At 39.8% G+C, this 24,169-nt stretch overlaps 1 long non-coding RNA gene across 4 annotated transcripts in view; it reads right to left on the bottom strand.

The window, feature by feature from the left end:
- Nucleotides 1–2,853: 2,853 nt before the first annotated feature.
- Nucleotides 2,854–24,169, bottom strand: part of LOC116506952 — a 49,232-nt gene continuing 27,916 nt past the window's right edge. Inside the window, exons 2-6 of one of the 4 annotated variants that reach the window (XR_004255113.1) lie at nucleotides 18,926–19,024; nucleotides 14,962–15,603; nucleotides 8,031–8,155; nucleotides 5,352–5,440; nucleotides 2,854–3,877 (exon numbers count right to left, since the gene is read on the bottom strand). This is a non-coding gene — a long non-coding RNA (uncharacterized LOC116506952). Of the gene's footprint in view, nucleotides 5,441–7,133; nucleotides 7,930–8,030; nucleotides 8,156–14,961; nucleotides 15,604–18,925; nucleotides 19,025–24,169 lie in introns of those variants that run through there. The other 3 variants (XR_004255111.1, XR_004255112.1, XR_004255114.1) reach the window with 3 other exon arrangements.

The raw sequence follows: 24,169 nt of genomic DNA, 5'->3' as shown, positions 1-24,169 counted from the left end.
CTACTGCTATTTAGGCTTTCCTCTTTTAGTATATTTCATACTGCTACTTCTCTCTCTCCCCCACTCTCAATTTCTGATAGCTTTTTCGAGGTTAGCTAGCATCCTATCCAAATGGAACATTTTGAGTTTTCTCTGGTTTGTTTTGGGTTTCTTCCCACGTTTCTTAATACAACTTTAGAATTTCAGAATATAACTTCCATAATTCTGGATTGCTTTATTCAGGACAGACCAAAATATTTGTCAATATAATAATCTAAAACATTTGGAGTACGTTAAGACTGCTGCCTTGTCTCCATTCCCTTGATGATAAAGTGCCATTACATCAATATTACTTCCAAGTGACCACATAGATGATCTGTCCCAAGTCTGGTCCTTCATGTCTTCCAATAGTGTACCTGTCCCCATTGTAATTGAGACCATCCACTTTGCTGTTAATTATCCTCATCTTTTCTTTCTTTTCATCTTGCAGTATAGATCCAAAGAGCTAGGTCGTCACTCAGAGGTAGTATTCAGCTGGTTCTCTCTGGTAGCGGCTGCTGCAGGAGGCTCTGTCCCTCCGGCCGAATATAATGCGTGAGCACTGCGCATGCACGTGCTCACATTTGCAAACCGGTAGGGAAGGGAAGTGAATCCCAGCTCTGTTGTCACCTAATGTGTCTAAAATATGGTAATCTGAGTCTGGTTATTTATGCCTGGAGGGAGAACTCTTGGGTTCAATTTTTCAATGATCCTTATGTTTGTTTTTATGGTTCTCCTTGGTATTCTCTGGAACTTGACCACAGAGAATTTGACACAGAGACACAAAGACCACCCCACAGTTCAAAAGCATCAATACTCTTTCTAGTCTGCTTTTATACTACTTTCTTTTTCTTTAGAGTCTCTTGTTCCTTTGGGATTTTTTTTTTACTTCTTTAAAGCACATTTGTTGAAATTCCACTTTTGTGGGCATGGAAAGATCCTCACTGCCTCACTCTGTCTTTTTGTTCAGCTGCTCAGTGCTCCATCAATGCACCAATTGGAGGGCATGGAAAATAGCATTCTTCCCCTTGCAACATTTGTTTTGGGAAATTAACTGTATCAGGCCAAGTTTGCGTATGTGTCAAAGTTTTCTTATTATTTTTAATTCCTTGCAAGATGCACAGATTTTTGTGTATCTATGTGTATCACATATAGATATGCATATACAAATATGCATACATACAGTCACAGACAGAGACAGACAGACAGACACACACACACACACAAGATAGCAGCTACATAACTTAGAAGGAGAAAGAAAAAAGAAAGAGAAAGAAAGAAGGGAAGGAAAAGAAAAGAAATTATCTTTAGAGTTCTGAAAAGTGAGGGCAGTTTTGGAGAAATGATCAGATGTACAAATGTTGGTAGAGAGATAGTAGGTAATGTGTGATATGTTAAGTAGGTAAGAGGTAAGTATGAAACCTAAATTTGAAGAGGAAGGACTTCAAAAGGCTAAGAAAAAATGTAGGAGGAATTCTATCCATTTCATGAATAGAGATATTTAAAAATGATTCAAAAGAGTAATTATAAGAATGTAAAATTATAAAATTATAAAAATATGCTAATTACGAACCAAATACAAGCAACACCAAACAGGGAAAAAATGGACAGACAACATGGTCCCACCAAATTTCTTTTGACAAACAGAACAAAATTTTTCAGGTACTGTTTCTGAAATGAATATATGAAACAAAAAGGACAAGTTTAAAAAATGGAAAAGGAGTATATAACATAGGATATTATATCAAGAATAATCTGAATCTGCAAGGATATCATGGTGGCTAAGGCAGAGAGGGGGGGGAGAGGGAGAGGGGGAGGGAGGGAGAGGGAGGGGAGAGAGAGAGAAAGAGAAATATTTTTCTGAGGTAATGGTTATTTGGGGAGGGCCTTACTACTCTATTGACAGAAGAAACCATTAATGGAAGTAATTACAGTACTTGGGGCTACAGTGATGGAAAACTATGAGAGACAAATGATAAATGCAGTGCATGAATCATTATTGCATATTCAACCTTCATCTTTCTTTCCCACCTTTCTCTCCCTCCTTCTACTAAAGATGCGCTGGGCAGCTGCTAGGTTGCAGATTCAAAGGGCTTCTTAGTCTAGACCTAGACTAAAAATTCTTAGCAATGAAACAGGCCATAGCAGAGAGAAGAAATATATTGCACAAAAATTTAGAGGAGGCATAATTTCATATTTCATCCGTGGAAGGCAAAGAGATCACCAGACTCTTTTTTGAATACGGCTCTCCAGCAATCTCCACAATAGAATATAATTCTTCATTGGCCAAGTGTGATTGGACACACAAAGAATTTGTCTTTGATGCATATGCTTTCAGTGAACATAAAAGAAAAGATTCATTCATCACGAATCAGAAAGTACAACACTACATAATAGTCATAGGGTACAAGTAAACAATCAAATCATACTAGGAAACATACTAGGAAACAATAAATATAAATTGTAAGGATACAAGCAATAAAGTTACAGTCATGCAGTCATAAGTGGGAGGAGATGTGTGATAGGAACAATGAGAAGATTAATAGTAATAGTAATGCAAACTTAGTAAATAGTTTGACAGTGTTGAGGGAATTATTTGTTTAGCAGAGTAACAGAGTTCAGGAAAAAACTGTTCTTGTGTCTAGTTGTTCTAGTGTGCAGTGTTCTATAGTATTCTTTGTTGTCTAACCTTCTGGCTTGTTTGGGCCCCATTGAGTGAAAAGGAATTGTCTTGGGATCCATATAAAATATATTATATATTTATATATCAATGCATATAAATAACAAACTTTCTTTATCTTTTAATACAGAGGTGTCAAACTCATGGTGTCATGTTGTCATGTGACATATTGCAACTTTTCCTCCTTCACCCCATCTTCCTGGGGTGGGGGTGGCCAGCATGTGACCCATCCAGCCTGTAGGCTGTGACTTTGACACCCGTTTTTTTATTTTTATTATCTGTCTAGGGGCTGCATGTGGCCTATGGGCTTCAGGTTGGACATGCCTGTTCTACAAGGATGATGAATCTCCATGAGTGCAATTTTGGTTTTACATTGCATGTGATCCTAATGAGGTTTCTGGTGGATAAATATCTTTTTTTCAGTAATGATCAAATCACTGCTTGATGGACAAGAGTACTACTCTTTATCCTTTGTCTGAGTGTGACTTCCACTTCAGCCATAATGGTAATGTGTGTATATGTCTATATTTGCTGCCTTTGAGTCTTCTCATTCCTGTCAACTGCCTGAACATGTCCCTATAGTTTTCCTAGCAAGATTTCAGAATTGGGTTGCCCTTGCCTTCTTCCTAGGGCTGTGGGAGAGTGACTGGCCTACAATTACCCACCTGGTTTTGTGCCAGAAAGGGAACTAGAATTTAGTCCTGGTTTCTGGCCTGGTACGTTAACCATTGCACCAAACTGGCTCTCTGAACTGTACGTAACATCTGGAACTCTTTTGTCCCTTGAAATAGTAGGTTTTGATATATTAAATTCTTCCTTAGACAGTGAGTAGGGCAATGTTTAAACTTGCAGTTCAGTTTTGAATATAATGTGCACCTGCACTCAGTCTTCTCTGTTTTCTCTTGGTCAATTGTCAATTTTAGGGTGATTTTCCAGTTCTAAGATCTATCCCTGCAATATCAACGAGTCGACAATCACAGTGCTCTTTCCTGTTGCTGTGTTTGATATGTCACTTGCTTGCAAAGTGTAGAAGCCATGGCAATCATAATTCAGAATCCAACTTGCTGGCTTTTCTACAAGGAGCCCATGAAAAAGCCATTGTCTCTTCAGTTCAGTCCATTCCTCACTCCAACTTGATACACAGAGCTTTTATTGTTAGCATTCTTTTAGCAACCTGGCCTAGTGGGAGCAACATTAAAAAGACATGAAAAATAACCAAAAGGAAACAAAAGCTGATATTAGGCATTTTGAGTGGGATGAAGAAGGCAGAGGGAGACCAATACCAGAGTTGCACTAAAAACAATTTGTTCTGCTGATTATTGCATGTAGCTGGAAGATTAAACAATTCCTCATCTATAATGAACTGTATTTGTCCTGGGTGGCAATAAAAATATCAAAAATAATATTTAGCACTAGTATGTATCATAAATAGAAACCCATTAATACTATTTCCACATAGCTACTCCGTCTAAAGTATTAACTGGCGGTTGTTGTTTTTTTAAAAAGCAGCTCTTCCATATTAATATTAATCAAATACTTAGCAAAGTAAAATGACAAATAAAGACCTGTTGTGATAAAAATGAATTCTTGTGCATTTTAATTTGCAAAATAAAGGCCACTACATTAATAAGACTTAATTGTACCATCAAATATTTAACAAATATTTTCTTATTCTTTACAAATTAGCCACATAAAGCAACACATAAGGCTTTATCCTGAACATTGTAGGCAATTCATACTATGATTTCTCCCAATGCATTCAATGTCTAGATGCAACTATGGTTGAAAACATACTGATGTTTTTAAATTCCTTTTCACATTATATGTGCTAGCTTTGGTGTTAATTACAGAATAATTTCTTCCAGTCTACAGTTTGGGTTTTTTTCATTGTTTTGTCACTAAGAAATTAAAGGCTTTAAATATATAATTGCAACATAGATTATTTTCGCATACATTTTTGATGCACCTTTAGATCAGACTGAATCATGAACAAGGAGTTCTGATTTATAATATCTGTTCATGATTGCTCAAAGATCATAACGCTTTCACTGATATATCTGACTACTTATTAATTAGTTAAATGGACAGTGTGAACCCTTCATGCATATAATTATAGATCCAGAAAAAAGTATTTCTGAAAATTATGTTTCTGCCCTTTTCAGCTGCATTCAACTGCCCTTTAAAGTTTGAGATATTCCCAAGAAGATGAGTCTTGCCACTCGTCATAGAGTCCAGCTCCAGACAACAAAAGCTGACTGATTCATCACACAGCACATCTCTTTTTGACAAAGTCCCCAGCTCAGAGACTCAAAGAACTTAGAAATCACACAGATGGACTTCACTTGATGTCCATCTGGAGTTAACAGCAGTGTTGATTCCAAGTGTCCCAAGCCAGAAATAGCTCATCTGCAGCTGCCTTAAATATGACCTCACTTTCCTATAGTGCAAAAGGCACAATCCAGATCTTAATTCCTAAAAGAGGCTCTCTCAGAATCAGGGAAGATTTGCCAGCCACACAACTGAGTGTGTCCTAGCTTATGCCTGTATTCTGCAACAAATAAGTAAGCATGTAAGTAGTTACAACAGAAAAGACATAGTGCTCGAGATGACCAAACAAATAAGTATAGTACTACCAGCATGAGATCATCCGCACCTCGTGAAAATTAGGAAGAATTGAAGACATCTTTCAGACCTGACTCCAGAGCCTTTAAATTGTATCTTGTGGTAGAGGGAGAAGACAACCTAGAAAATAGTGTGACATCAAGTCCTAAGAATAGGACCGGTGGGATATACAGGCTGCTGAGGCACCCACTAATGAACAGTATAGTAAATCTAGGAAAGGATAAATCAGTTTGCAAGGCTCAAAAATTCCAATGTCTTTATATTAATGTGCAGTGTTTAGGGTACAAACAGCAAGAATTAGAAGTCCCAATGCAGGAAAGCAATTACAATTTTGCAGGCTTTACTGAACCCTGGTGGGATGAGTGGAATGCAAAGGTTGAAAGGGCTAGTTGATTAACTTGGGGGATGGACGGACTGTGAGTTCTAGTCCTCCAGGAGTTCCCTTAATTTCTTGGTAATGGGAGACTATTTAAAGATTGTGTTAGGGAGCACACATTGAATGAGTTGATTCTGTGTAGAGAAGGCTGTTCTGACGGCACTTCGGAGCCAACTCGTATTGGACTTTATAGGTTAGAATTGGTAATTCAAATTGTATTTGGAAACCTCTTGACACAGCTGTTACATGGTGTCACTCTGACCGCCCAGAGTCATTTAGTGAGATGGCAGTGTCTAAATTTGTTAAATAAATACATGATGACTCTAATTTGCCAGCAAATCGGCCACTACAAAATTGGGCAAAGTACCTCTGGTGTGAGTTGTGAGTTCAGGAGAAACCCCAAATTTTAGACCCCCCCCTTTAGGGGCAATGCCACCCAATCCAGAGATATAACTGGAACTAATAGAGCACCCTTCTCAGCAAACATCAACTTGGGTTCGGCAAAAGACTCTTTTGTCCTGTCCACACCCAAGAGCCTTCAGACACCAACCCAGGTTTTTCCTTGAGTTATTTATAAAAATAATAAAGACTGGATATAAACAAACTAATAAATAGGTAAGTAAGTAGCAGGAGTGGGTTGCTGCTGGTTTTACTACCAGTTTGCAACCTGTGTGCAATGCGTGTGTGTGCACTGTTCAATGTAAATTGTTCTTTGTGCATGCACAGAACAATTTGCAGTGAACTGCACACACGCAGTCACTAAAAACCAAAATGGTGGTGGCCCAGCAGCGGTGAGGGAACTGGTTTGGGGACGTGCAGGCCTGGGTCGCTGTTGGTTTTGCGACCCAGGCATGAATTCTACTACCGGTTCGGCCGAACCAGGCTGAACCAGGAGCAACCCACCTCTGATAGGTAGGTATGTGCTGGATAACTAAACATATCAGTACAGGCAAAATTCTGAAACAGTGTTAACTTGTCAGTCTGTAATCATTAAATCATTAAAAAAAAAACCACATTGCTTGGTTCTTTATTCCAAACCATGGCAACTAGCCTGATCTCCTTGTTTGAAAGAGTGACCTTTTAATTGCCTAGAGGAATGCGGTGGACATAGTATACTGTGACTCTAGCCAAACTTTTGACAAAGTCTTCCATGAGGTTTTGGTAGAGAATGTTATCAAAATGTAGCTTAGATTATGTTGCTGTTTGCTGGATACAGAACTGATTGAACAAGCATACCCAAAATGTCAGTGATCCTGTATTAAACTCTGTTCTATCTCCAAGGAAGCAGTTAATTAATTCCCTTCTGTGTGTAAGTTTGATGAGGGCTGAATGGGAACATAAAAACATAAGCATTGCCCAGAGGTGGGCTTCAAAAATTGCAGCAATGGGTTCACTGCCCTGTTGCTGGGTGGGCGTGGCCATAGTGGGTGTGGCTAGTCAGCCTCCTGCACCACGGTGTGTGGGGAGATGTTTTTTGCCCTCCCTAGGCTCTGGAGGCTTTCCTCGAGTCTCCAGGAGGACACAAACTGCTTCTCCCAGGCTCCGGAGACTAGAAACAGGCCCGTTTCCAGATTTCTGGAACCTCCGGTAGGCCCGTTTTCCCCCATCCCCGAGCCTCTGTGCGGGCCCTACACTTACCTGGCATGATGAACGGGCCGCCTGGCAACTCCTGGGAGGGACAGGATAGGTGTGGCCAGCCAGGGATTGCATTTGGGGGTTCACCAAACTGGGCAGAATCCTAGTTAGAGGATCGCCCGAACCCATGCAACACCCAGCAGCCCACCCCTACCATTGCCCCTGCCGGATTGGAACTCTGGCCCATCTAACTTGCAGACTTTTCTTATATTGGCCAAACAATGGCACAATGAAGTCCATCTGTCTCCGAGCAGATGGCGTTCAGAGGCAGTCACATTGCCATCAAGGCTAGCTGCCATTGATCCATATGAGTACAAGCAACGCAGAGGTTTGTAGATCAATGGGAAATGAGGTTCTGGGGTTTGGTTCAGTTTGTTCTGGAAGGACTTTCCACTTTCTGTGTACATTCAACTAATAGTTTGGTAGTGCTAAGGAAATCTCTGCATTTCCATATGATTAGGAATGCATTTGCCCATTTATATTTCTGTAATATATATTTTTGTTATGTTTCTTGACCTGGCAGCAGTTATCTTTGCCTTGATTACTTCCCAGCTTAACTGCTGCAATGCATTCTACACGAGGCTTCCTTGAAGAATATCTAAATGCACAGGGAAAGCAAAAGCATATTGTTTTATGTATTCTGTATTGAATTTGTTTTTTTAATATTTTAATTTCTTAAATAGATTAGAATCTACTTACCTTGCTATGCACATCCAGATCCATAAGATCAACAGAAGAGGCCCTAATTCAGTGCCTTTATCTTCCAAGTTTGGTTCTCCAAAGTTGTTTGGAGCCTCAGCACAATTCCACAGAAAGTAATATTTCTGTTTTCAAGAAAGAAAGAAAGACTTCTTTGGATGGATCTTTGTAGTTTGAATAGGTTAATAGTTGTTACAACTGTTTATCATTTAAAAAAAAATTCTGCTTTTTTATTGGTATACTCATGGCCTTGAGTTCTCTTCAGGCAGAAAGGCAGGGTAACATTTGTATAAATAATAGACCACAAAAAAGGAAAGGAAGGCAGGAGGCTGATTTTAAGCAGCAGCAGGATAGCCATCTGTCAGGGATACTTTCATTTAAATTTCTGACCTTGGGAGGAGATGGATTTGGTGGCCAGCATAGCTTCAGCTCTATGATTCTTTAATGCTTTGAAAAGAGAGAAATGTGACGGGAAAAAGCAGGAAACTACATTAACCAAATTTCAACTTTATTCAGAGAAAGATATTTGCTTTGTGCCAGTCCAATCTAATATCTACTAGATATGTTGGATTACAAGTCTAAGACTTTCCAAAGCCATTCAACACTCTGACTTGAAATTTTGGGTGCTGCCAATATATTTAGAGGTTATCTGGTTGGGGAAAGCTGATTTCCATGTGCTTTGAATGAATACTGCATATGAAATGACCTGCAATTGGGTGTGTGTGTGTGTGGTTGACATGCAAATCTTGAGACAGTTTTAAAGTAATGGAGTATAACCACTGTTCCCTCTAAGGTGCGCGCCTGCGCGGCCGCGCACGTTGCAAAAAAAACCCGTGCAGCAGTTTTTATCTGCCGCGCAGAGATTTCTTAAGAAAACGTGTGGAAGTCCTTTGCAGGAGGCTACAACTGAATCCGGCAGTGCTGTTGCCTGTTGGAGGAGGAGGTGGCGAACCAGCCTGCCACCACCGCCCACCGCCAGCCCCGCTGCTCTTCCCGCTATTGCTGCTATTGAGACCCGGGGCTGCTTCTGCTGCGACCGCTGGACTGTGGGACTGGGAAGGGGGCGGGAAGAGCGGCGGGGCTGGCGGTGGCCGGCGGTGGCAGGCTGGTTCGCCTCCTTCTCCTCCAACAGCACTGCTGGATTTCCGCCCAACGCTACGGGGGCGCCAGCGGGAGCTTTTGCGGCTTCACCTCAGCCGCAGCGCTTGGCAGCAAATGTGTTGGTGCTGTTGGAGGAGGAGGAGGAGGTGGCAGCAATAGCACCTGAGGACAGGACAAGAAGCAATGGAAACTTGTCAGAAGAAGACTCAAGCTGGAAATAAGGAGAAATCTGACAGTAAGAACAATTAAAATCAATGGAATCTTAATTCATTTGCTACAGGTTTTCAAAAGACTGGGCGGCCATTTGTCTCAGATGATATAAAGACTCCTGCCTTGGACAAGGGGCTGGACTAGAAGACCTCCAGTATCCCTTCTGATTCTATGATTTTAAAAACCACAAGCTTTTTACAGCTCGCTTGCAACTTTACCAAATTTAATTCAGCCATTTCCTTTTGTTATTAAATGGGTATTGGTAGTTCAATGCACATGCACTCCACTTTTAAGATGCTGAAAAAATCCCCATGACCTGCAACAAAATTCATTCTTCTACTCTTATCTTGCCCTAACTTCTGATAGGTTCCTGAAATATAGATCTATAAAATTTAGTGAAAATATTTCTATCTATTTTAATACAGACTCGTAAAACAGATTGGGACAAATGACATTAGTGCTCTGGGATAATAGCAGGTTTACTCTATTTGGATTTTCAGATAAAAGGTATCTTTTGTGCTAAGTTCTAACAATGTAGTTCTCTAATGTAACTATGAAACAGTCCAAATATATAATTCCCCTCAGGGAGGAATTCTGGGAGTTGAAGTCCACAAGTCTTAAAGCTGTCACATTTGAAGACCCCTGGGATTTTTTTTCCCTAAAGGGTTAGGGGTGCAAGGGTCTTGTAACAACAGCTTTAAGTCTTGCGTGCTTCAAATGCCAGACTTTCTGAGCAACATTTTGGTTGCTAAGCAGGAGCGTTGTTAAGTGATACTGATATTATATAACACTTTTAATTAAGCGGGTACCTTGAATAAACATAACTTTGAGTTTCAAATAATACTGATTTTGTTGTTGTCTTAGGTGACATATGTGAAAAAAATTCAGGTGCTCAGGCATGAAAATATGCCGCTCAAACACTATACTTTTCCGCTCACACTGAAAAAAAATTAGAGGGAACATTGAGTATAACAAATCTCTAGTTTTCTCCATATCATTCCATAACCATATTTTTTACATATCTTGTGTTGTGCATATTAAGACAGGTTGGACTATGTTGAGCAATGACTATCAGTAGCCAATGAATTGTTGAATGAAATGTAGCACAGCATCCTAACTCTTTGGTTCAGCCATTCAGGAGATGCACAGCTTTATAGATACACAACAGAGAACTTGACTGACATATTTGCAGTCTTGCATGCAACAAATAAATTTTGCCAATATGGTTGTAGTTGTTTGTCCATTTGTTTTGGAAGGGTGAAGTTCAAAGTGATTGCAAGCTTTTGACAATCATATTAAAGATGCTCATGATTTCAGATACTTTGGAGACTGCAAATTGGGGGCTCCAGCCTTTGCTTTTCAAAAGCTTCAGCAGAAGTGACAACAACTATAGTTGCTCTGGCTGAGCATGACAGGCGCTAATCATTATTCTGGTGGGGTGAGCAGACTCAAAGTTTCCCTGTCAGAAGATACATGTTCCTTTGGGCTTTATCCTTCTAACTTTTATCGCTGGCACTGTGACTTGAATAGCAATTTGGGTCTCTCAAGTGTAGCACAGCAGGCTCAATGTGCCAGCAGTGTGGTGCATGCCAAAGAAGGCTAGATTAGTATCTGTCTTATTCTTGCTAGAAACTACTTTTTTCTGCTCTTTCTTCTGCCTTCCTTTGTGGATAAAGACAATATGGATTCTTACCTATCATATTTCATATGTATTGGGAGAGCAAAGTGTCAATCCAAACAAATTTGTAAACATGTTTATTTTTTTGTATTAAAAATGGTATTAAAATCTAGTTCATCCTTCTGCATGTAGATGCCTTCTGGATATGTTAAACTGAAAAGTTCCATCTTCCTGGATTAACCCTCTTAAATTGGATAGAGTAGCAATGAAAGCTACATGTATAGCTTCAGCTGGAAATTAATTAACTTTTCTCTATTTTCAATTTCTGACAATGACTGACAATGAGCTATACTGTATTCTGATAGATTACTTAATATATTTATAATGATACACTGACTGGTTGCCTTGTGGGATGCCTTTGCTTATAGCCATGTCCAACACCTCTGTTGATAAGTAGATTGTCCTTAAGCTTATGCGCAGCAATCACGGTTGATGAGTTAGGACAGCATGTGTAACTCAAAGGATAACTCTCCCAGTGGTAGGATTCAAAATTTACTACTGGTTCTGTGGGCATGGCATGGCTTGGTGGGCAAGGCTTGGTGGATGTGGCAGGGCAAGGATACTGTAAAATCTCCATTTCCACCCCACTCCAGGGCAAGGATACTGTAAAATCTCTATTCCCTCCCCACCCCACTAACCTGCTTTCCAGCTCCATTCAGGGCAACAGAGGAAGACCCAGCCAATCAGCTGGGACTCTGTGAATAGATGAGGGCAGAGCCAGCCAGAGATGGTATTTGCCAGTTCCCCGAAGTACTCAAAATTTCTGCTATCGTTTTGCCTGAACTGGTCAGAACTGGCTGAATACCACTAGTGTTCTCTCCCAACGCACATGAGAACCTAATAACTTTCACTGTAGAACAGGGGCGGGGAACCATGGCCTTTTTTGACTTGTGGACTTAAACTCCCAGAATTCCTGAGCCAGCATGGGCCATGATTCCCCACCCCTACTGTAGAATGTCAAACAAAGAAGCATCTCATCTATAACATATCATCGTCTTCATCATCCTTAAGCAATCCACTGAAAGGCCTATTCAGTGAAAATTACAGACTGTAATCTACAATGCTAGTTCCAGGCAAGTTGGCAAATATAAGTTTTTCAATTACCCAGTTCAGGGCTGAGACAGAGCGACTGGCCCAAAGTCACCCAGCCACCTTCAGTGCCTAAGGAAGATATATATCTTCTGAAGATATGGGTGTACATTGAAGACTGAAGTTAAATCTCTACTAACTTCTAAAGATGTAGAAAACAATCCATTTTTTCAGAGTAGTGGGAAATAAATTATTATTACTTTCTGACCATGACAGTGCACAGTTCTGAAAAACAAGTGCTTAATAGCCGGATTGTAGTAAACAGTCGATTGCCGAAAATGTCTAAACTTGTGTTAAATTCACTCTACTGCAAACTTATAATTCACCAGTGTGACTTGTACCTCTTCATTTCACTCCCTGTGATATAAATCACAATGTGATAGAGCCTGGGTACAAATGATGAATTTTGTTAATCTCATTCTTTAGTATCCCTTATAAATGGCTTTAAAATACTATAGTCCCTTTCATTTCTCGACCTTGCCTCCCTGCTTTGCTGCGAGGGAGCTTTTACACTAGTTTCTATAGCAACTGGCTCTATTATATTTAAGACAGTAGAAGAAAAGGATTCATGTGGATTCTTGTGACAACTCTGATGGTGTATTCTCCTCTTATTTTCTGCTGTAATTTGTTCCATTCCCAGTTGGTCTGACCCTGTCTGCCCTGCATAGTGCCTTCGGTATGGGGATGGGGAATGGGGAAGCACATGTTTCCGTATTCTTCCTGATCCTTCTTCAGATTTTATGGGTAGAATGTTATGCCACAAAATCATTTAAAATGCTTTTTAATTGAGTGTCCAGAGATGGATAGGTTGACCATGGAACTGAAGGATAGAGAAGAATCGGAGTACTATAAAGTGTGGAACAGATGGTATAAATGGTTGGACAATAGATGTGAGATACTGTATAAAAACTAAGTATTATTTACAACAAATATGATAACACTGTATAAATCTGTAAATATTAGTATGTTTTAAGTTATTATATGATATTATACAATATAGAATATATTATATAATATATGATGAATTTCCAGCCCCACTTGAATCGTTATGACTGTTGTTGTTTTTACTCTGTCTGTCTTTTGTCCTATTTGTATCCCCCCCTCCTTTGGTTGTTAGCCCCCACCTAGTCCCTCGGGAGTGGGGCAGCATACAAATTAAATAAACATAAACAAACATAAACATTAGAGCATATAGAAATGGAGCTTATGCAAATACGAATAATATTGACGATACTGATATGAAGTCACTGTAATGAGTGGAAATTTGTGTTTTGTTTTTTAATGTTTTAAAAAAGCTTAATAAAAATATTTAAAAAATAAAAAAAAAATGTTTGTTAAAGCTGGCTGTCCTGAAATAATTGCATGAGGTGACTTTAAAGCAATTCATTCCATCCTTTTGAAAGGTGCAAGAAGTGAACCTTTTTTTCCCTGGGCAAACATCCCATTTAATAGGTGCTGTTATCATACACGTGGCTTGATCCTGGGGCAGCTTGGAGCAGGCCATCATGTTTGGGACTCTTTTCCGGGGCAGGTGTGGGGGAAGAGGAAGAGAATGGGATCTTCCTTGAAAGGAGGGAAATGTGACTTAGAGAATTACGATGACCTGATAACTTAAATGCTAGTTTACATGACCTCTGAAAAACTAAGGAAAAGGGAATGATTCCTGGCTTTGAGTGCAGTTCTCAGGAAAATTATTTATATGGATCATGTACAGAGCTTGCCCAAACTTCAATTCTCCTCCTCCTACTCAACGGCTATGCTGGCTAGAGAATACGGAAGTTCTAGTCCAGCCCCACTGGTTCAGAGGTGGGTTGCTCCCGGTTCAGCCGAACTGGTAGTGGTGATCTGGCCTGGGTCGCAGAATCAGCAGTGACCCAGGCTGGCGACACCCCCAAACCGGTTTCTCAGTCTCTTATGCCATTGCTGGCATGTTTCTGCACATGCGCAGAACAATTTTCAGTCAACTGCACATGCGTGAGCAATGCATGCCGAAGCAAAGTGCACATGAAGAGAACCAGTACCAACTGGTACAGGAACCAACCCTGCGCTGGTTGATACTAATTGGGGATTGCTATTCAAGGGCTCTGGTGGAAGAAATGCCATTGGTGCATATCTCCTTATGAGGTCCCCTCCCCGCCCTGTGGCTTTGAAAGGACTGGCTAAGGGCCATCCTGCTCATCCTATTCTGGGAAACCTCTGTGATGGGAATGCTGTACTTTCTCAGTGGCTGGGTTTACATAGTCACTGAATCACTCACGATGCAATGACATTTGAACTGGTTGTATGCAAAGCCAGTACATTGGGTTACTTTATGGTTCAGTGTATTTTGCAGACTCAAGAAGGTGGATAGTCACGGTTAAGCATACCATGCATCAATTTCAGTGAACTATTTCTTTTAATAAAAGACACTGTGTATGTTCCTCTGTTCTTATAAAGGGAATCCCTTTTATGTAGACAAATACTCTTTGTTTAAAGCATCTTGTAATACCTTGAAGATATACCCAAGGCGAAAAGTAAATGAATGCATGTAAAACTGATTTTAAGAAGCAATAATTCAAGTTCTGCATCATCATTAGCTTTCATAAGCAAACAAAATACCTTAGATATGGAGGCATTCACAAGTTCTTATGGTACTGAAATCAAGCAAAGTTCTTCCAGGTAAACAGAACTTTTGCACAACCACAGTGCAGATCAAACAAAACCTTTTTTTATGACAATGAAAAGCAGTAAATATTAGACAGGCTTCTGCTAATATGGAACTATGGCGGATACAGCTAAAAGCCTTGCAAAGGATGACCTAGGCATTAATGGGACGAGTCTCTCCATGGAGAAGAATAGGTAATTTGAAATCACCTCAATACGGGGTTGATAGGTCCAAAGAAAGCATGGTCTAATTGAGTTATCCCACTGGACGAGAGATATTGCAGTACCACTTATTTTGTCCTGGGTTAGAGGCAGATAGTTGCACATGCAGAGTCATACTGAGCTCGCTGTGGAAACATATGCAATGGTGGAAATAAATATGAGTTGGAGAGGTAGACACAAGAATAAGAATTAGCTTTCATGGATACTTTTGTTTTTATGCTCTTCAGCAGACTAATTTGTCTGTTCCTCTGAGTCATCAGAAGAAACCCCATGAATCCTGAATTTTGATTAACCTTTAAAATGCCTAAAGACTTCATGCCTTTGAAACCTGAAAGTTGAATGAAGGTCCTCCTGTGTGATAAAGTCTACGCTGGCTTTAGAATTAAAAATAGCAGGTTCTGCCTTCAGGTGGCCACAGTGGAAAATTCCTCATAAAGTATATTGCTTTCGATCTGCAATTATTTAGATAATTTCTCAATGCTTTTAACTTTGAAATTCTCTGGAGGTGGACTCCTGAGGCAATGCCTCTCAAAATCTTGTGAGGAGGCAGTTGGCAGCTGGAGTGGTGCTTTGAAAGAAGAGTGCCAGTTCTTCCCCATAGATGTCGTGAGATATATATCCTTTTGTGACCTAAAGAGAGGTGATTGAATTAGGCTATCATTTTTAATCCATCTGAAAAGGAACTATAAAGTAAATGAGATAGAGAACTAACTTTGCAGTGCAGGAGATTCCAGAAATCAACAACTACATATTTATTTCTGGTTCTGCAGGGTTCTGTAGCTTTCCCTCATTTATCATTCTTACTAAAGAAGTCTATTCAACTTACTGATTGCATTTCCCCTTGTCTTTTTAAATCCCCTCTCCTCCTAGGGTTTAAATGCACCTTATCTCATTTGTTTCACTCTCACTAAGCATAAACATACATTCTGATAATGGAACGTTGTGTATTCAAATGTTTATATTCATCTGTACAGGTAACATCTAAAAATGATGAAACAATCATTGACTGACCCAGTGCCAAAATATTGGAACAAAATGGTGCAGTGTTGCTTGTTAAATCAAGGTTGCGTTTTATATATGTAAATCCATCACAGTTAATCATGACCGACTGGCATATAAAACCTTTTGGTGCAGCTTTCTTTCTTCCTGGACTGCTTGCTCTGAGGAAATTTTTAAAAGATGAAATTTGTAAGACTCATTTTTTAGTAACTAGATATTTTCCTTGAGGAGAATTATCAATATATAGTTTAGCTTTTGGCCCAAGAACAAGAGTGCTGGTTAGTTATGAATTCTTTGCATTGCAGTCAGCCATAAAATTGGGAAACGGCAGCACATAGCTGAATATGTATAGGCTCCAAAGCTAAGTAGGATAAGGCCTGTTAGTGTTCAGATGGAAGATCGCCAGACAATCCCAGGGCGTGTATACACACACACACACACACATGCACGCACGCACACACACACATACACACACTCAAAAGTGCATGTCAACTCTTGCTGGCCCATCCTGGAAGTGAATTTGAGAACTTAGAATACAACATACATGGAGGACAGCAGGTTGGGAAGTGTGTTACTTCCACAAATGCTTATATTTTATCAACGTTCTTATGAAGGTCAGCTCAGAATAATACTCTTTAAATCCTGAATTTTGAGATTGCAAATGGTTAAAAAGTCAGGACATATATACATGTGTTGTAGAATCATTTTCTTGCAGGTTCTAATTGTTGCAAGAATGCTACTAAAAATAAACGACTACAGATTAACTTTAAATTCACTCAGTTAATTTTTTTTTTAAAAAAAGACAAGGCAAAAACAAACCTTCATGTTCAAAATCTCTGGAATGCTTGTATGCAGTTGTTTTGTTTGTTTGAATCATTTGGGTCAAAGCAGCACACCAAGATTTGAATATGTGGAGGGTGAAGCAGCATCCTGAACATGCCAAATGCCAGATTTTATTCTGAGATCCTGAGCAATACTTTCCACTTCCCAGACTCTCTTGAACCTTGCCCATTTCTAGTTTTTCAGTCACGGAAGAGAAGCACTTATCACTGTCTTCATGTATCATGTGAGAGGCGATTCCCGGCCTATTTTCCAGGGATCCAAACAATCTACTGACATCATATACTAACTATAGAGCTATTTTGGCTGTAGGTGAATAAATAATGTAGCTGTACTTGCAGAGGTTTTTAATGGCACAGCTTGTACTATAACTAGACTGTCAACCTTGAATAATCAGAAGCCTCATTCTCAATTGCAAAGAAATCTTTGATGAATATTCAGAACTATTACCAAGGAAAGCTTTCAAAGACTAGCTCATTCTCCAGGTACAAACCACAGTGAAGTGACAAGAGACCAATAACCATAGCATGACTTTTCCACATTTTTGTGTCACTAAGGCTTGCCCAATTAAAAAAGGTTGCATTTCTGTCGGCAGTCAGTTTTGAGTGGTCACGAGAAGACTTGTGTGATGGATTCTATGTCTGGAGAGAATTACATATGTTCTGAGAATATAATAGAACTCGAGTCTAGAGTTAGCATTCCTTCACTCAAAAGAAGATAAGAAAAAGTATGTATCTATTAGAGAGAATCTTTTCTTTTATTTCTTTTAATATTATTTATATAGCCACCCAGCTCCCAAGCAAGTGACTCTGAGCAGTACACAACATTTTGAATAGGACAAAATAGAACTCTTTATTCGCCAAGTGTGACTGGACACACGAGGAATTTGTCTCCATTGCATAAGACCTCAGTGTACCAACAGACAACAAGATCATAAATCATAGTTACAATCGTTAATCATAAGATACATTTTTTTGCTTTGGTTATTTTTATGCTATCATTCTGCCTTTAGGCAAATACTCTGCTCTAAAATGAAGACTTTATCCTCACAACATTTAGACGAAGTAGGTTACATGGGCAGACAGTGATTGGCTTGAAGTCCTTCAGTCATCCGTGTCTGCACCTGAGTCTTCTTCCCAGCCCCCGTCCAGCAATCTAACAAATCTCTTTGCTATTTTGAGCCTCTTTTAAATGTAAATATCAGCACCATTCATAATGTTTAAGGGCTCAGGGTTTCCCCTTTACTATGGGAATATTGCAGTGTTAATTTACCTCCACTTCTCCAAACATCAGTAACTCTTCCCATGGGCCAATTTCCTGTTAAATGTTTTTGGGAAAGCTCTGCATTTCATAAAGTACTACCAAAATCAAACCAATAACAACAAATCCAACCAACCTCCCTCCCCCAAGGGTTAATTTTATGATTCCCCACTGTATGATCTTCTACCATTCTATACTCCACAGTCAAACTACTGTGTTTCCCTGAAAATAAGACCAGGTGTTATATTAATTTTTGCTCCAAAGGGCTTATTTTCTGGTTAGGTCTTATTTTGGGGGGAAATATATTAAATGGCTGACAATCTTAACTGGGGCTTATTTTGAGAGTGGGGCTTATATTATGAGCATCCTGAAAAATCATGCTAGGATTTATTTTCCAGTTGGGTCTTGTTATCAGGGGAAATAGGGTAGGTTCTACAAGACACAGTAGAATAAACAGAGAATTCTAAGGCATCTCTTGAATCCAACTTCAATTGTCTTGGTAATACAAAAGCTCAAGGGGTTGTATCCGGGGATTTACTTTCCTTTTCTTCCCAAAGAACCACCCAGTGAAATAGATTGGGTTGAAAGACAGTGGCCCAATCTCACCCAAAGAGTTTCCAGAGCTTATGGTCACCTTATACTCTGTCCTGTTCTAACAGTTAACCATTATGGTGTAGTCCCAGAGATTTAAGTTGAAAAGCTTGCTGCACTCGTTTTAATGACTGTACTATGCTTTAATTATTATGGCATTATTCTTTAATAGCTGCTTTGAATATTGGCTGGATAAAAAATAAACCACAAACATGCAATGTTCTAGTTTATAGATAAAGTTAAGTAAAAACATTTTACCTACCAGAGTACCAGCTCAAACAGGTTGGAAACTGTTGCTTATCAAACTAACTGGAGACCTGCTGCTAGATTCCACAGCGTTCATCCAGCAGTTCAATAGTTCCTGAAAAGAGAAGAGAAGAAAAGAACAGCTGAAGTAATTCTGTAGCATAGCCACGTTATCTAATGTTTATTTAATGTGATATTGCACAAACTGGAGAGAAAATATCAGTGCTGCAGATCTACAAATATACAAAATGACCATGTGAGTCCAGCGAATCAATCAAATAATTTGTAGGGCCTGAATTAATAATGCCTGCAGTGTAGAGCAACTGAACGGTTACAGAGCTGCATTAGAATTTCCGGACAAACAGGCAGACAGACACTTTAGCTTTGTCCCTGCAAATTGAAAGCACTTCTCAGAATGGTGGTTCAGATTAAAACTGTTTCCTTTGATATCTTTCTGTGTTTTGGGGCCTTTGCTTGAAAATGTGTTTATCAGAGTTTAGTCAAATAAGCAACAAAGGGGTATACTATAGGGTATAAGCAGCTGCATTTTGTGAGCTGCTGTTTATGTAATCACCTAATGAGCTTTGATTTCAACCAGGAACAATATCAGATTCATTTTTCTGGGTGGGCAGAATGGGGCTTCTGGCTCCAGCATTTCAAGCCAGCATTTCTGGAAGCTAATTCACGTAGAAAATTCCAGATTAGGGAAAGAATATTTTATATGCTGTAGGTATGTTTCTTCAATAATATGTAAGGTATCTTACAAATAGTTTTCTTCACATAATGTTTAGAGACTATCAGGGGTTGTTTAAAAGTTAGGGAAAGTATGTTTTGGGAAGTATGAGTCACTTCAAATAATTGTCAGTTCATTCCTGTGAAAGGTGTTAAGATAAATTCAGGGTGTATGTTCTCAGTAAGTGTCTATTGCCTATACTGCAGCAGGTTTATGTAATCTTTTATTTGCATAGCTAGCTTTATATTTAATCTAATATGTCATTGCTTGGAAGTAAATCCTTCAATTCTCTTTGCTAAGATCATGTTGTAAATGCTATTCTCCATTGCAAAATCTTTATAAAAGAAAAATGTGGGGTTCACATATAGCACTATGGCTAATGTAGTTTGTTTTGGGTTTTGTCTATTGCAGTGTATAAAACTAGCTATTGTAGCTTAAAAGCTATAGTTTATTGTTTTATGTAATCAGGCCAGGATAGCTTCTTTAGCCAACAATAGTTTACTGCAATGTATGAATCCAGCCATTACAGAGCATATTTTCAACATTTCCATCTTGTTCCTTGGTCAGTCAATAAGACAAGATCAAAACGTATCTCTTAAAGGTTATAAATTGATTAGTGTCAGAACATTCTACACATCTCCTAAACAAGAAACAGCTCAAGAAAAGAACAGCTTCCGTTAGGGTGGTGTTTTTCAGAAATGGCAACTTCAAGATGTTTGGACTTCAAGACATGTTCCTACATTTTAAAGTTAATTTGAAAAAAAATCTCTTTGGAGTTTGTATCTAGATGGAGAACATCCCAGGTCTATTGGGCTCCAGGTTCCCACAGTCTGTTCTGTGCCATGTAGTAGCTTTAATCATGGTTCAGGGCAGTGGTGGATTCTGGATCCCATTGCAACCGGTACGGTTCAATGGGGCCCAGAGTGTCCCACATGCACGCGCGCAGCACACATGTGCAACGCACACATGTGTCCTTACCTCTGTGATGCTCCAGCTGCTTGGTGGAGCATCTCACAGGGCGCCGTACGCTGCGTGCACATGCACGGAAGCGCTGAAGAGCTCAAATACAGATAAGGAGCTCGGGTGGGCCCTCCGGAACACTGTACCGAAACAGTACCCGGTGTTCCCGGCAGGCATCGGTATGGCTGTACCGGGGCGTACCATCTGCAACCCACCACTGGTTCACGGATAGTGGAGCTATTTTTTGCAAAAGTGAAGAAGAAAAGAATTTTGCTGCAGTAGGTTGGCTCTTAGGATAAAAGGGACAAGATCTTTTAAACAAGGAAATATTTAGCTTCATGCTAGAATTGGAAGACAGAGTCTTCCAACAAATATGTCCTGAGGTGTAGAAAGTTACTGACAAAAGCAGCTGCAGTTTTCCATTTTCTGCTGGATTTTTTAAAAGCTATGCAGGAAATTCTGCAAGAGAATAGTATACCTCCCCTGGAAAGACTTATCCTCCCAAACCAAAAGAACATTTTAAAAAAACTTTATATAAAGGCTATCAGAATAAATACATGCTTTCCATGATGTCACAGACTCTAGACTTGGATGGAGGCCTCACCAATTATAAGTTGTAGCATTTGGGGACATAAAGTGGGAGGAGGAGTTGGCCTTCCCAGAAACTGACTTGATTTAATTCATGTGAGAACCTCTGCGTGGGAATCACTTAAGCAAGTAGCCAACTTCCACCCTCAGCTGATTGTCTGAGAGACGGCCATGGCTTACCTGTGTCCCGGTGAGCAAACATTTATTGCATTCCTAAATGCTTGACTGGCACATTATGCAACTGAAAGAACAAGTCAAGAAGTTGACTTAGCTGCCTCTGGGCTGTAGTGACTCAACTCAATCAAAACTGGGTTACCTGCTGTGATGAGTTCACATCATCACAGCCTGCCTTTGTTGTGGGACAGTGCTTCAGCTGGGTTTGGTATGCTTCCTAGATCTGTCTTCTGACTTTTTTATTTTGGGCATAAACACTTATGTTTCTTCTTTACTTCTCAATATAATTTAGCTGTCTCTTTTCTTGCTGATTCTTTTACTGCAGTGGACAAAATAAAAGCATTTTTTCCAGTTCTGATTCTTGATAAGTTTCAAATCTGTGCAGTTTTGCCAGACTTTCCATTGGGATAATAAAAACAACTTAGATAAACATGGTGATCTTTTTCTTATTCCATTCCCAATGCTAAGCCTTAACCACAAACCTTTTCACTGGAAGAAAATGGCCTTTTCCACCTCCTCCCCCCTCCCCCCAAATACATTTTAAAACTGTATGTGTGAATGTGTAAGAAAACACACACAGCTGCTGAGGTTTTTATGGCATTCCTATAAGAGTAGAGGAAAATATTTGATCAAAAAGGTAAAATAATTGCGATTCTATTTTCCCATATTGCCCAGCAAATGTCAAGCATTCTCAATCACAAACAGAATTTGAGACTTTCTATAGTCCTGATGTGTTAGATATTAAACTTTGGTGACCAAATACCCTGCTGCTTGCATTGCTGAAAGTTGAAAGTTCTAGGTCTGAGGTTATATCAATTGTGTTTTATTTATTAAATTTATTTGCTGCCTGTCTCATTTTGAAGTGACTCCAGGAAGCTTATAGCATTAAAAACATTAAAATCATAAAGAATTTCTAAAATAATAAAAATGGAAATTACAGTTTTGTATCTCACACCACAACAACCAGAAATCTATGTTAATAGAATGGTGCATGCTCAGCATTGAGATAGAAATATCTACACAAACAAAACAAAACCAGAAAATATTCTTGGAGACATTGGCATAGCCACCACTCTGAAGCCATTGTAGCAAAGACACCAATATATCCTGTGGGCATAAAGAGAGAGAGTGAAACTGGTTGTCCCGTTGCTATAGCTCAGGGGTTAGCAACCAGCAGCTCTGGAGCCACATATGGCTCTTTCATCCCCCTGCTGTGGCTCCCTGTTGCCAGTCGGTGCCACAATTTTGAAAGGAGCTTCCAGTTACGGGGGGGGGGGGGAAGCACAGTGCACCAGGAGGAGACTCTATAGCAGGTGGTGGGTTTGCCAGTCGACTCCACAATTGATAGGGCTTTCAGTTAGGACAAGTAGAGGAAAAAGGATGCTGTTCTAGGAAGAGACTCTTGGGGGGGGGGGGGTGAACTGGCTTTCCAGTCGCCTCCAGAATTGAATGAGGGGCTTCAGGTTAGGACCTTTGTGGTTCCTGGTGTTTTTTTTTCTGTGGGAAACGGGTCCAAATGGCTCTTTGGGTGTTTAAGGTTGCCAACCCCTGCTATAGCTCAATCACGTAAAGAATGCAGAAATAGGCAGGGAATAGAAATCTCCAAATAAATTAATATTAAACATTATTCAGAATAAGTTACTAAGGACAGAACTGTTTCAAAGTAGTTTCATCTTTAGCAAAGCATTTCCATTTGCCTCCGGCCACCACCTAAAAGAAACATTGGGTCAGATAGTATCTACAAGCAAGAGGGCAGTTTCAATGCAGAAGCAAATGTCCTTGGAGCTCATGGTTCAAACTGACCTCCAGTGGGTTTTTGCCTATTTCTTATTATTAGTTGAAAAGAAGAATGAGGAAACATGAAGATATACAAATGCACATATGCTGTTATTGGAATTGTTTCATGTACTCCTAGGGGAAAACATGTTCACAATCCTAGAATAGAATAGAATAGGAGAGTTGGAAGGGACCTTGGAGGTCTTCTAGTCCAACCCCTGCTTAGGCAGGAAACCTAGTTTGGTGGTGCTAAAATCTAACTGGCTACTGCAGAATTCTACAGCATCGATGATGTGAATTGGAGCCAAAATTTCCATCTCTAGATGATGGAATCACTTAGTCGGATTTCACAACTTTTTAAAGTCATAGTCGTTCAGTGAATCATGTGGTCATTAAGTGAATCCGGCTTCCACATTATCTTTGCTTTTTGGAAACTGTTTGGAAGGTCACAAATAGTGATTACATGACCCCTGGATCAGAGGTGAAATTCAGCAGGTTCTGAAGAACTGGTAGTGGAAATTTTGAATAGTTCAGAGAACCCGCAAATACCACCTCTCCCTGGCCCCAGAGTGGGGTGGGAATGGAGATTTTGCAGTATCCTTCCCCTGGAGTGGGGTGGGAATGGAGATTTTGCAGTATCCTTCTCCTGGAGTGGGGTGGGAATGGGGATTTTGCAGTAACTTTCTCCTGGCGTGGGGTGGGAATGGAGATTTTGCAGTATCCTTCTCCTGGAGTGGGGAGGGAATGGAGATTTTGCAGTATCCTTGTCCTGCAATGCCCACCAAGCCACACCCATAGAACTGGTACTAATTTTTTATGAATTTCGCCACTGCCCAGGATTTTACAACCACTGTAAATACATGCCAGTTGCCAAGGGTCCAAATTTTATTCACGGGACTATAGGGACACTGCAATGGCTGCAAGTCGGAGGACTGGGCATAAGTCACCTTGTACAGATAGTCACTGTAAAAATATTTCTAAAACAGATCAGCTGGAAAAGGGGTACGTGTGCCACCCGGGGTATAAAAT

This window comes from Thamnophis elegans, chromosome 4, assembly GCF_009769535.1.
Source record: "Thamnophis elegans isolate rThaEle1 chromosome 4, rThaEle1.pri, whole genome shotgun sequence".
In the NCBI taxonomy this organism is placed as follows: Eukaryota; Metazoa; Chordata; class Lepidosauria; order Squamata; family Colubridae; genus Thamnophis; species Thamnophis elegans.
This window is presented reverse-complemented; position numbering and strand designations above follow the sequence as displayed.